Raw genomic sequence first — 14,373 nt, forward strand, 5'->3', positions numbered from 1 at the left:
GTGCTGGGATTAAAGGCGTGCGCCACCACCGCCCGGCCCTGCCACGGAAATTTAAAAAGGAAAATACAAACAGAGCAGCAGGACTAAATGAGCCATCTCGTGAAAGCTTTCCTCTAAGGCAAAACTTCTCCCTAAAGCCAGGTGGTGGTGGCGCATGCCTTTAATCCCAGCACTCGGGAGGCAGAGGCAGGTGGATCTTTGTGAGTTCAAGGCCAGCTTGGTCCACAAGAGCTAATTCCAGGACTGGCTACAAAGCTACAGAGAAACCCCCCTGTCTGGAAAAACCAGCCCCCCCTCAAAAAAAAACCTTCTCCCTAAGAGAGGGTGGGCTTTATAGGATGAACAAGAAGTCTCCCTAGTCTTCATTGCTTTCAGAGAAGAGAAGGTGAGGGGGCGGGGGTCCTAAGGGAGGGAAATAGGAGACCACACCACAGGGATGGAGGACAGTCTTTGAAGTCACAGACTGAGTGCATCATGATGAAGATTTAGCATTGTGATTTATTTAAGTATTGTGTGTGGGGGGGGTAGCTGGTGGGGTGTTGAGGGACCACTTAGGTTCTATGATACGAAATTCCTTAAAGGCCTTCAATTTCTGAGATGTCCACTTCCTGATCTTTGGGCAGTCCTCTGTATAGTAGGAGACATTTCTCAGTGGCCCATGAGAAATTATACCACAGAGAATACGATCTGGAGGAAGGGGGCCCTCTGGCCTCTTACGCACCAAGGCCTGGGGAGCTGCTGAGATTTACAGTTGCTCAGCGAGGTATCTGTGGAGTGAATGAGCAAGTGGGCATCTCGGATGGTACTCTGAAGAGTGATTCTGGTGACTTGCTGAATTCTCCTGGCCATCAGCAATGAAATTAACAACACTCGTAGGCACAAACAGATAGAAGCTATGTGGTCCATTTGTATTCTGTTAAGTAGGAAAGAAAACCCAGAGTGGTACAGGTTACTGGTGTAGTAGGAAGGTTCTATGTTGGTTTTTTTTTAATGCTTGCTTATTTACTTCTATTAAATAACTCATTTTTATTGTTTTGGATTTAAAATTAACTTATTTGTCATTTTATGTCTAGGAGTGTTTTTCTTGCACGTATGTCTGCGTACCATGTGTGTGCCTGGTGACCATGGAGGCCAGAACAAGGGCATCAATCCCCTGGTACTGGAGTTACAAATGGATGTGAGCTGTCATGCGGGTGCTAGGATTAGAACAGGGAACCTGTGTCCTCTGGAAGAGCAGCCAGTGTTCTTAACCACTGAGCCATCTCTCCGTGTTTTTTTTTTTTTATTTTTAATGTGTATATGTGTGCCTGAATGTCTGTGCACCATTTACATGCAGTGTCGAGGGATGCCAGAAGAGGACATCTGATACCAGACCCAGAACTGGAGTTAACAAGTGGTTGTGAGCCCCCATGTGGGTACTGGAACTGAATCCAGGTCCTCTGCAAGAGCAGCAGGTACTCTTAAATACTGAACCATCTCTCCAGTCTCCAATTAAAAAAAAATATTTATTTTTGCCTGGTGGTGGCGCATGCCTTTAATCCCAGCAGTCGGAAGGCAGAGGCAGGAGGATCTCTGTGAGTTCAAGGCCAGCCTGATCGACAAGAGCTAGTTTCTAGGACAGGCTCCAAAGCTACAAAGAAACCCTGTTGCGGAAAAAAAAAAAGAACATTTATTTTATGTGTAAAAGCATTTTAATTGGTACTTATAGGGCCAGAAGTGGGCAACAGATCTCCTCTAACAGTAGTTACAAATAGTTGTGAGCCACCATTTGGCTGTGCAGAATCAAGCCGGGTCTCCTGCAAGAGCAACAAGTGCTTTTAAATGCTGCAGCATCTCTTGAGTCTACAGCTTTGTTTTTTTGGCCTGGAACTCGCTAAGTAGGCCAGGCTGGCCTTGAAACATCTAGGGATCCTTCTGCCTCTGTTTCCCTTACGCTGGGATTAAAAGCGGTCCTATGTTTTGATGGACTCGGTATGCATCTGTAGGAGCTGTGCATATTTCTCTGTGTATTTATGCATATCCCTGTACGCAAGTTACAACTTAATTAGAAAAATCAAATCTATTCCAAAGTTGTGTATGGGGGCACTTGGGAAGTAGAAGCTGGAGCATCGGGAGTTCAAGGCCAGTTTGGGAGAGTTCAGGGCTTGCCTGAGCTGTAGGATATCCTGTCTCAAACAACAACATGGAAACAATTCCAATGTATCAAATGTAAGCAATGATGGTCATTAACTTACCCACCAATTGTTTACAGTTGGTATATGGTCTTCTAGAATCTCTCTCTCTCTCTCTCTCTCTCTCTCTCTCTCTCTCTCTCTCTCTCTTCCTCTCTCTCTTCCTCTTTTGTTTTTTGAGTCAGGGTTTTTCTGTGTAGCCCTGGTTGTCCTGGAACTCACTTTGTAGACAGGTTGGCCTCAAGTTCAGAGATCTGCCTCTCTCTGCCTCCTGAGTACCAGCTTCGAATGTTTTCTATTTACCACATATATAACTCATTATCATTAAAATCGATAGGCTGGCAAGATGGGGCAACACATGCCTCTAGCCTCAGCAGACTAAGCAGGAGTTTCACGTCAGTCTAGACGTGAACCAGACGTGAACTAGACATGAATCAGAACCAGGGCTGGAGAGATGGCTCAGTGGTTAAGAGCACAGCCTGCTCTTTCAAAGGTCCTGAGTTCAATTCCCAGCAAACACATGGTGGCTCACAACCATCTGTAATGAGGTCTGGTACCCTCTTCTGGCCTGCAGGCATACATGCAGACAGAATATTGTATACATAATAAGTAAATAAACATTTAAAAAAAATCAAAACCAAAGCCAAGCAGTGGTGGTGCACATCTTTAATCTCAGCACTTGGGAGGCAGAGGCAAGGGGATCTCTGTGACTTTGAGGCCACCCTGGTCTACAAAGTAAGTTCCAGGACAGCCAGGACAGTTACACAAAGAAACCCTGTCTTGAAAAGCTAAAAACAAAACAAAACAAAAATCAGAACCAAGCCAAGCAAAACCCTAGATGTTAGTATGTTCTAACAGTCAACACTCTTTTTCCATAAAGAAATAGATAGTAAATATTTTAGGCTCTGTGGGCCCTCAAGTCTCTGTGACAACTACTTGATTCTGTTGCATACAATGCAAAAAAAAAAAAATGAAGACCTATGGCTGTTCCACGAAAACTTTATTAAAAAAGAAGCTGGCTGACAGTATATGTGCTCCATGGGTCACACTTCATCAATCCCTGGGCAAATCACTTCTGCAGGCAAAAACCTGTAGATACATAGTTACCTTAGAAGTGGTCTTATGTCCTTTGTTCCCTCCTGGGGAAAGAAGTAAAGAAATAAGAAGATGTTTTATTTGGGAGAAGAAATGACTTTCCCCGAGAGATAAAAGCCAGGACATTAGGAGGACTTGGAGTCAAGCTTGGAGCAGCTGCTTTCTGGGAATGCCTAGTTTGACCTTGGACAACTTTCTCTGTTTCTTCTAGTTTTTAGACCCACCGTGAGCTCGGGCAACGGTGGTGACAGAGGCGCTTCTGCCTCGTTAGGTTGTTGGAAGAGTTAAAGGACTTAGCTCAGAAAAAAAATATCTTAAATGTATCAGCACAAGCAGGACCCAAATCAAGTGCCTGTTCAGTCATTACACATGGCTGATGAGTTCCTCCGACCCTCCCTCCGTCTGTCCCTCCGTCCGTCCATCCGTCCGTCTGTCTGTCCATCTGTCCGTCTGTCCATCCGTCCCTCCGTCCCTCCCTCCCTCTCTCTCTCCCTCCCTCCCTTTCTCCTTCCTAACTATTCAGCCTACAGGTAAACTGGCTACCACTGTGTGATGTATTCACTATATGAAGCCCTCTGAAGGAATCACCAAATCCCAAGTCCTTGCCTTTCTGGACGTCACTTCCAGCTCCAAGCCCTTCTTCCCCAAACCTGCTGCTATGAGATCTCTTAACCAGGGAAACTCCTAAGGGCAGATAGTTCTTGTCTTTTGATTCAACAACCCACATCCTCTGCTGGGACATTTTTAGAAATAGGGTGTTTCCAGCAGCTTGTAAAAGATTAAGTTAAAAACTGGCAGCCTAGTGTGATATTAAACTAATAAATACTACACCTAGCATTGAGAACCTTCATTGCAGAAGAATAGCCCACGCTGCTTCCTTCCTCTGCAGCACCTGGGAGAGGTGAGACTGGTGAGGGGCACACAGCACAGTGGATGGTCCTCGGGAGTTTATGGAATATATTGCGGGCTCCCCCTACAGTAGGCATGGAATCGATGTTTATGAGGAAATGATACGAGCTAGACCAAAGTGTACAGGAAAAAAAGACATTTTTTTCTATTGACATTTCTTGGAATCTGCCCTCAGATTAAATTAAAACAAGTTCTGAGAGCTTGCTTGGAGGTTTTAGCAGGCAAATGCCCCTACTCATCTACCCTTGACCTACAACTTATTCCCTGGTAGGGGAAGTCTGGACGCAGGAAGCACATTGATGAGGGAGGAAGGGACAGCTGCCTAGACAGCCAGATCAGCCACTCAAGTCTGGCAATCAGCGGGGGACAGATGTCACAGGCAGATGGCCTTCAGACACCAAGTGGGATGTGATTTCCATATATTTTCATTTGCAAGTTTTTAATATTAAAGTTTATAAAAATACATATAAGCTGGGGTCTGGAGAAATGGCTCAACAGTTAAGAGCTCTGGCTGCTCTTGCAGAGGACCTGGGTTCAATTCCCAGCAACCACACGGCAGTTCACAAACTCCAGTTCCAGGGGCCTGACACCCTCATACAGACATGCAAGCAAAACACCAACGCACAAAAAATAAGAATAAATAAATTATTTTTAAAATGCATATAAGCCAAATCACATAGCAAATAAGGTAAGTTCTGGGCTGGTGAGATGGCTCAGTGGGTAAAAGCACCAGCCACAACGCCTGACGACATGAATTTGATCCCAGGGACCCACAGAGTGAAAGGAGAAAGCTGCCTCCTGCAGGCTGACTTCTGACCTCCATTATCAGGCTGTGACACATGTATGTCCCAACACACACACACACACACACACACACACACACACACACACACACACACAGAGGCACGCACACATGGACACACTCACACACAATAAAACATAATAAAAATATTCACGCCAGGCGGCGGTGGCACACACCTTTAATCCCAGCACTCAGGAGGCAGAGGCAGGTGGATCTCTGTGAGTCCGAGGCCTGCGTGGTCTACAAGAGCTAGTTCCAGGACAGACACCAAAAGCTACAGAGAAACCCTATCTCAAAAATCCAAAAAATAAAAAAATTAAAAAATAAATAAAAATGTTCTCATGAGGTGGATTGTTTTGTCACCCCACATTTTTCCTTCTCATAAACTTATAAAGCTGCCCATACCATTCTCACTTTAATAGAGAGGGAACGGAAGCCCTAAGAGGGTGAGATTTGACCCAAGACCCTACACATGGACAGGGATTGGAACCTGCGATTAGAACTCAGGACCATCAGTGACCCGTTAAGTATTTCTTTTCTAATGGCATTGTCTATATGAGAGGTTGACAAGGCACAGCCTAGGTGTAGGAACGAGGTCTCTGAATAAGACACAAGAAATGCCCATTTCACCTCTGATACCATGCTCAAGAAATAGCTCTTTTTATTTCTCTCTAAAATATGTGCCAGGAAATGGCCCATTCTATAAACCTGCTGGCATCTCCACCTTCTCGGCATTACCCTGTTTCTCCCTCAGAGAACTATCCTCTTTCCACCCTGGAGTTCTTAGTTCTGAGCAGTGGGCCCTACCTCTATACTCTGTCTACGGTGCCCCTTGAGGGTTCTGGCCACCACGACTCGTCCCCTGCACACACAAGTGTGGCCACTCAGCCTTGCACTAAGGGATGAGTAGGTACCCTCTTGTGCCCTCGTGACCAGATGCAGACTCAGCTCCTGGGGGTAAAGAGCTTCTGGGGATGCTGAGTCAGGGAAGCAAGCATTTCCCAAGCCTGAGAGTCACATGCAGGGCAGGGCGTTAGGGGTCTGGCATTATTGGGACAAATCAGAGCCAATTTCTGCTGTAATGAGCTGGAATGAGGGATACAGACATGTGGACCTTTTCTACTGCTAGGTGGGAGCAAGCAGCCTTTTCAATGTGCATCAAGCATCCTTTTACTCCCCGTAGTTGACATCAGGACAGTATTATTCCTTTTTCTAGTTTTTTTCTTTCTTTTAATTTAATTAATTAGTTAATTAATTAATTTATATTTTTTGAGATGAGGCTTCTCTGTGTAGCTCAGACTAGCCTTGAACTCCGAACTCAGAGATCTGTCTGCCTCCGCCTCCCAAGTGCTGGGATTAAAAGCATGCGAGTGAGTTGCAGGGATTCAAAAGCAGTTTCTCCTAGCCTCAGTTTCCACACCAGCCAAGAGGCAGGTGCCACAGAGAAGCCAGGTTGGCACCAGACAATCTGGATTTGAAACCTGTCTCTGCCGCCTCCTAGACGTGCCTCTGAGTAGCTTGCCACTCTGAACCTCGGCTTCTTCTATGAAAGAGACACTATAAAAGTCAGCAGGGTGCATGCTACATGTTAACTGCCTGGCACAATCAATAAATAGACGCAAATCTTAATAAAACTCGTGGAAGCAGGACGTGGGAGATGGCTCAGTCAATGAGTAATTGCTTTGACAACATCAGGACCTGAACCCAAACTCCAGCTTTGGAATTGTTGCCTGTAATTCTGATGCTGGAGAAGTGGAGAAAGGAGGTCAGCAGGGCTTGCTGGGCAGTCTGTCTTGTCTAAGGTGGGCCCTAGGTTCAATGAGAGATTCTGTTTCAAAAATAAATAAAAATATTCTTTATTGTAGAGAATAGAGGAAGACACTTGACATCAGCCTCTGTCCTCAACATGTACACGCACATATGGGAATGCGCCTGCACACACACATGCACACAGGAATTCATGTACACACACGTGAGCACACACATACATGTACCACTGGCACACATGCACCACATGCACGTATGTTGTATATATGTGTATATACATATATATACACACACATATACACACATGTGCCCACACATGCAAGTGAATACACACACATGCACACTGGGGGAAGCAGCAGAGTTCTGGAAAGACCCTGAAGCAAGGGGAAAGAAAGCAAGGAGAGGACAGGTGTGGAGTCAGCTGACTGTGTGGACAAGGGAGACACTGGAAACTTAGGACAGAGCTGCTATTGTCCGACCCTGGCTGCCAGGCCTGTGATTTCCTCATTCAGGCTGGGCCTGGCAGCACACACCTGTAAAATCAGGAGTTCAAGGCCAGCCTTGGCTACATAGAGTTTGAGGTTAGCCTGGGTTACACGAGTCCGTTACACCAGAAGTAACTGTAGTAGTGACTGTCACGCGCTTCCGTCAGTGTGCTAAGATTTACACCATTATCTTAGGTGAGCCTTACAATGTCCTGTGGTCCTTCCTACAAAATTAGGACGACAGAATAGGGAAGTGATTTCTGCTTCTTTCTCTGGAGTCAAAAATATCAGGATTTGGCACACACTTTTAATCCCAGCACTCAGGAGGCAGAGGCAGGCCGAGCTCAGTGATTTCGAGGCCAGCCTGGTCTGCAAAGCAAGTTCTAGGATGGACTCCAAAGCTACACAGAGAAACTCTGCCTCAAAAAAACAAAAACAACAACAACAACAAAACCAAACCAAACCAAACAAAAATCAGGATTTAGAGTTCAGATTCTATAACTTCATGTGGAAACATTATTTAATGTCTCAGAGCCTCAGTGTTTCCATCTTTAAAATGGGGTGCAGCAATGGTTCTGATGGTAAAGTGCACAAGCCTAAGGCCCTGAATTTTGATCCCCAGCACCCATGTAAAACTCTGGATTTGGAGGTGGGTGTCTGTCATCACATGTCGGGGGAGCCCACTAGCCAGCCAGCCTAGCCAGTCGCTGAACTCCAGTAGCTGAACTCCCGGGCCAATGAGACACTTTGTCTCAATATCAAATAAGAGTGTGAGAGGAAGTCAGCTGACAGCAAACTCTAGCCTCCACAGGCTCACACACCCCACACACAAGCGCACAGGTGTACGCACACCACACACACACACACACACACACACACACACACACACAAAGTCATCATAAAACACTAAAAACTGAGGGACCCAGGGTCTTCTTAGACGTCGAGTATCCAGGGACCTCCTGCCCTTCCTCAGGCAGGCGGTGGCGAAGCTCTGTCGTCGGCAGAGCAGGTGCAGCGAGAAAGGAGAGGCCATCTGGGCGCCCTTCCCTGGCCTTGCTACTCATTAACCCGTGTCACATGCCACCGCACCGTCCTTTACGTGTAAAACTAACGCAAAAATAAAGGCCTTGGCGAGCATGAGGAGGCACGAGTCTTCCCATCTCTTCTGCACGTCACTGTGCACACTCCAGCTTGGGGACCCCAGTCCCATGCACGACACTGGCCAAGCTTGGTGTTACTGATACTCACCTTTTCCAGGCCGGCACACAAAGCAATGGGCTTCAATCTCACACACAAGTGCCATGACATTTTGGCCAAATTTTCTTTTACTTTCAGAGACATTTTATTTTATTTATTTTATTGTGCTGAAGTATTTGTTTACGTGTAAGTATATCACCTGATTGCCTGGTACCCCAGGAGGTCAGAAAAGGGCATCCGAGAACCGTAGTTGTGAGCTACCATGCTGGTTCTGGGAACTGAACCTGGGTCCTCTGCAAGAGCAGCCAGTGCTCTTAACCACTGAGCCAACTCTCCAGTTCCTTGTTTTACTTTTTGATAAACAAAGAAACCTAGATAGAAGTTATCAGATAGCTGCTTCTCAAGAATCTTGTAAGATCTGAAGGGATTAAAAAAAAAGTGTGTGTGTGTGTGTGTGTGTATGTGGAATTGCTTAACAATATGAGGTAAGAGAAGCAGGGAGGGGGAGGAAGACATTGAGAAAGACAAAAGTGAGAGATAAAGGAAGAAAGTGAAAGGATTAAAAGGAAGGAAAAGAGGAGAAAGATGGAGGGAGGGAGAGGAGAACGGAGGGAGAGAGTAGGAGAAAGGGAGAGAATGAGGAGAAAAGAGGGAGGGGAAGAAGAGAGGAGGGGAGAGAAAAGGAGAGGAGGAGAGGGGAGGGGAGAGGGGAAGGAAGGGGAGACAGGAGGGGAGGGGAGAAGGGACAGGAGGGGAGGGGAAGGGGAGGGAAGGGGAGAGATGCCTCTAGGTGCCACTGCCCCCTTTCAGGCCAGCCTTTGCACGGAGCGCTCATCGCGGAGCCCTCATCTTTGCAGGAACACGGTCACAGTCTATAGGCTGGACCTTGGCCTCTTTCCACCAGCTCAGAACCACCGGTTAATGGAATGGACGTTGCTTTCTGGTGCACACGTCTCCTCCTATAGCTAGTCCCCCCCCCCCCCCCCCCCCCCCCCCCCCCCCCATGGCCTCTCTGGGCAGTTGTGTCGGCAGCGATGGAGAACTTGACCTTTCCCATCCTTGTCCCACACACCTCATTAATTTCCCCGTGCACCTGGAGCTGGCCACGATGGAGCAGAGAAGCTGCCTGGTCTGCAGAGAGGGGAACAGTGACTGGGTTCCCAGAAGCTTGACCTGAGACTTCACAGCAGCTACAGAGTCATGCTCCAGGCGCCTGGGACCTTTGAAATTAGATCTTTGTTTAGAAAGACAATAAGAGAAGTCCCATTGATGTATAATGACTCTACAAATAGAAAGGAAATAATGCAAAAATAAGCATAAAATAATAAAATGAAAATATACTTCGTGCTCATTGTATAAGATTTTCTTATTTGGATTTGATGGAACCCTGGACTGAATTAGGGGGAACTGAATTAGGAAAAGGTGAAATTTTACAATTTGTGGCATATGAAGTAGGCAGTGTCACTAGGCCAGGTGGCTTAGGCCTATAATCCCAGCTGAGGCAGGAGGCAGGAGGATCATGAGCTCAGTGCCTGTGTCAGTTTCAGAGTGAGTTTGAGGTTAGGCTGCACAACTTAGCGAAATTGTCTCAAATACAGTAAACCAGCCAACAGCTGGAGACGTACCTAATGGCAGAGTGCTCGCCCAGCACGCGCAAGGCTCCAGGTGGACAGTGTCAGGAAACGAGAAGACACAATGGGGGTCCAGAGTTGAAGACCGTGGTCACGCAGTGGGTACGCAGTGCCAGCCTGTCCTCTGTTGTCACCACTGCTCCTGTGTCCCTTTTGTTTCATCTGGGGAGCTGTCACTAGCCGAGGTGTCCTCGTGGACAATGGGATCTAGTGCGTGTTCATCAGGTACCTACAAGGAGACAGGCGTGGTGCTGGGCATGAGGTAGACTGCTGCCCTCTGGACGCTTCCAAGCTAGCCAGTCTGTCCGGAGCTCTGAACCTGTCATTGTCGCTATTGTTTCCTTGGCTCATGACAGAAGACTTCTCTAGTCTACGCGAGCCCTTGTTAAAACAAAACAAGTCAAACAACAACAACAACAAAAACTTTAAAAATTACAAATATAGGGCTGAAGAGACAGCTCAGAGGTCAAGAGCTCTTGCTGTCCTTCCGGAGTAGCCAGCAGGGTTTGGATCCCAGCGTTCATGTCGGGCAGTTCACAGCCATCTTTCCAACTCCAGTGGGTTTGACAGCTCTGGCCTCCATGAAGGGATGTGCACGTCCCCCTCATACCAGCCCACAACACATGCACACACACACAGGACATCCACAGAAAGAGAGATATACACACGTACACATAAACAAAACAATACAAATCTTAAAAATTGCAAATGTAATAACGCATAGAAGAGACATTTGCTCATCCCTGTTCATAGCTGCTTCATTCCTACCAGCTGAAATGGGGACGTATGCATCTTCAGACAAAGGGACAGATGACATGAAGCTTATGCCTGTGGTGGACACTAGTCAGCCTCAAGGGGGAGCGAAACTCTCTCTCTCTATCACACACACACACACACACACACACACACACACACACACATATAAATAGTAACATCCCCCCCCCACCACACCTGACTTTAGCTACAACAAAAATTCACCTTTATTTATTTATTTTTTTAGGTTGTTTTTGAGTTTTTATTTGAAAGACTGCTTTGAGGAAGAAGCCAGCGTGAGTTTGTTTTTTTTTTTTTCTCTCTCTGATCCCTGCTGACTGACCAAGGACTTCAGGCTGTTTACACGTGAGAGCTTTAGATACGGGTTATTTGTGTGGCATTGTATCGGGGCCTTCAAATATTTGCCGGGAGGTTCGGTGGAAAATGTCTAGACCAGTGCAAACACTGCAGGCCCCAGGGAAATCCCAGAAGCTCAAGGGGGCCATTCAAGACCCCTGCTCTATCTGACTGTCCCCACAAGGAAGCCCTCACATTCTTGTCAGATACAGTGAGCCCATCAAAGGGGTCCAAGTCCACCCCACCCCTTCCCACTCCCAAAAGTCTTGATTCCTCCCCCCTCCCGCTACCTAGCTTCATTCATTCCTCAGCCCAGAGAGGGTACACTGGAGAGTCATTGACCCCAAGAGTCAGGAGCTCTAAATACTAACTCTCCATTGGCTCCCACCCACCGGGTCACCAGGCCACGCAAATGGCCCTCTCTGGGCTCTGGTTTTCTTGGTTTTAATGAAGGCAGTTGAGGAAAATGACCTCTAAGGCCCCTTTCTTTGATCCAATCTATCTATTCCTTAAGCACCTCTCAGACAGGGTTGAGAAAACAGGCTTGCAGTGGAAGATTAGAACAAAAGAACAAGATGGAGTCCCTTATCTCAAGAAAGCTTCGTTTGATTTTTTTTGAGCTTTTAATTATGTTCATCTTTTAGCAACTTCTTGGGTGCTCAAAGCCTACAGAGTGTAGGGCAGCCAGAGCCCGTGTCCCATATTGAAGTCACTAATTGACGTCACATTCGTTGCCAGGTAAAAATCTGTCACTTAAGTCTTCAGGCTTGCTGGCCACCTGAATTCCTGTACAGGTGCTCACATACATTAAGTAAACACATCACAGCGAGCCAGGCGCTCTATGTGTCATAAACACTGGGTGTACTTAACTCTCACGGGGGACCCAAGCTTGAGCTGAGAAGCCCCCAGGAAATACCCAGTGAGGCGGGAGGTTTTTTACCTGACATCATGAAGCTGGCTAGAGACTCCAGCTCAGCCCGCCCTTCTGTGCTGGGGTCTGGTGTCCTTCTGCTGAGCTTCTGCTTCTGGGTTTTGCATTTTTCAAAGCACAGAACAATTTTTGAAGGTGACAAGGTGGAAGCACAAAGCCCATAGATAACGTGCCCCAAATCCTCGGTGAGAGCAAGCAGAAGATGAGACTTGCAGCCTGGTGTTCTTAGTCAAAAAAAAAAAGAACCCCATCCCCACCCCTCCCCCAGTGCCCTCTTGTCGCCTTGCATGAGCAGCACACTGGGGACCACTCTTTTGTTTGTTAGTTAGTTTGTTTATTTATTTTTGTGCTGAGACAGAACCCCTCGCATGCTAAGCGGATACTAACACCAAGCTACCTCTCCAGCTCCTCGGCCCCCAGCCTGCTGGCATGTTTGTATGTAACAGTTTTGAAACCCTCAGAAGTGTCCACTTGCACCCCCATCCCCTTTCTTGTTATTTCTTTCCTCACACACGCGTTTTTCATGCAGCCTTTGCTGGTCCCAATGATGATTCTTTCCCAGATAGAGGAGTCCATCCTCACGCCTGAAGCAAATTCTTACAAAAATTTTAATTAAATCTATTTTTCCTTTTGTGTGTTTGGGGGTCACGTGCCATAGCACACTTGTGGAGGTCAGAGAGCAACCTCCAGGAGTTGGTTCTGTCCTCCTGCCAGATGGGTCCCAGGGGTCAGCCTTGGCAGCAAGCATCTTTGGCCATCGAACTATCTTGTCTGCCTCCCTGTAACACATCATTAATAAATCCTCCTGACTCTTTCTTGGGTCTAAGCTGAGGTCTGGCTAGTCCTCGGCCCCTCATCCTTCCCATCATTTCAGTTATATCTACATCATCTGCCATCATGTGCGGTCCTTCTTCCTCCCTTCCCACCTGCAAGGCACAGGAGTCTGAAGGACTATGTTAAGTCAACGCTGGATCATGTGCAGCTGATAAATATTCTAATGGTCTCCCAAGTCACTGAGAGCAAAGGCCCGTGTGATGTGTGGACTCCAGTTCCATGGCCTCCTTGCTAATCTTCGAACACGACAGACACACATCTGCCCCTGGGCCTTTGCGTCTGCCATTTCTCAGGCCCAGGGCCCTATTCCCTAGTAGCCTGAATGGGTCCCTCTTCAAGTCTACAAATCTGTAGGCCATGAGGACTTCCTTCCTGCCCTTATTAAAACTTCTGCTTATTGTCTCAGTGTTTTAGCTTTGTGCCCTGGCTTTGTTCCTTACCTCTAAAACATTTATCACCACCAGCCAAAATATGAATTGAATCAGTTAATTTTGCGTGTGGTCTTTCCCCCTGACGATAGTACATAAGCCCCGCCTAGACAGGGGCTATTTCACGGGGGAAGTGTTGTGGCTCCCAAGTTGATAGAGCCCCATCTCTAGAGTGCAGCACATGTTTGTTGACTGATTATTGGATGAAACTTCTCTGCCTTGGCAAGTAGCTGAGTTTTGGCCTCTCTTCCAGGTCTGCAGACAGATGTTTCCTTCTGGGTCCCACCGCCACTCCCCTGAGGCCACTCACTCTGCACCTGAGCCACTTCCTACCGTAGGCACTCTCCAAAGAAACGTGGGTGACCAGCTGCAGAAGGCGACTCCTGACAGCCCTGCCTTCTGGGATTTTCCCAGGACCTCCACACAGGCATCACCCCAACTCCTAGAGACCCACCCTGTCTTCACAGACCTCACTCTCAGTAGCAGGAGTCCGTCACTGTTAAAGACCAACCCTTGCTTGTTGGATATTAGTTATTCAAATTGCTTCTGCTTGTATGACAAGCACCCGGTCTCAAAGAGACGAAAATGAATCATGGTGAGACAGAAAGTCCAGCCAACACCCCCATCTTCCTCCTGCTACAACAGCACACGCCCCCTGATGATCCCCTGGGATTCATGGGCAAAGACGAGACTGGGGTTCTCTTTGTAATTTCCAAGTTTCAGCCCGAGACATCTAACAATTCTTATTGTTTGTTTGTTTGTTTGTTTGTTTTGTGTGTGCGTGCACACCTGTACTGTGGCTCATGTTTATGGAAGTCAGGGGCCATCTTGAGGGAGTCAGTTCTTCTCTTCCACTGTGAGGCTGCCTTGGTAGCAGTTGCCTTTCCCCGCCAAGCCAACTCCACAGCTGTGCTCGAGACATTTAATCATAGAGCTAGATAAGGCTTCTTTGGGGCAGAGGGTAATGCGGCTGACTAAGATCAAACACGTCCTCCTGTTTTGTGATGGAGGAG

The 14,373-nt window shown here is 47.2% G+C and overlaps 1 long non-coding RNA gene across 1 annotated transcript; it reads left to right on the forward strand.

The window, feature by feature from the left end:
* The first annotated feature begins 236 nt into the window (after positions 1 to 236).
* On the forward strand, positions 237 to 14,088 carry LOC126486982 (uncharacterized). The gene is made up of 3 exons (XR_007588240.1): positions 237 to 1,454; positions 11,058 to 11,176; positions 13,614 to 14,088. It is a non-coding gene; the product is annotated as an uncharacterized lncRNA (long non-coding RNA).
* Positions 14,089 to 14,373: the final 285 nt, after the last annotated feature.

The sequence above is a fragment of the Alexandromys fortis genome, unplaced genomic scaffold, assembly GCF_014885135.2.
Source record: "Alexandromys fortis isolate MF-2015 unplaced genomic scaffold, M_Fortis_MF-2015_v1.1 scaffold_173, whole genome shotgun sequence".
NCBI lineage: Eukaryota > Metazoa > Chordata > Mammalia > Rodentia > Cricetidae > Alexandromys > Alexandromys fortis.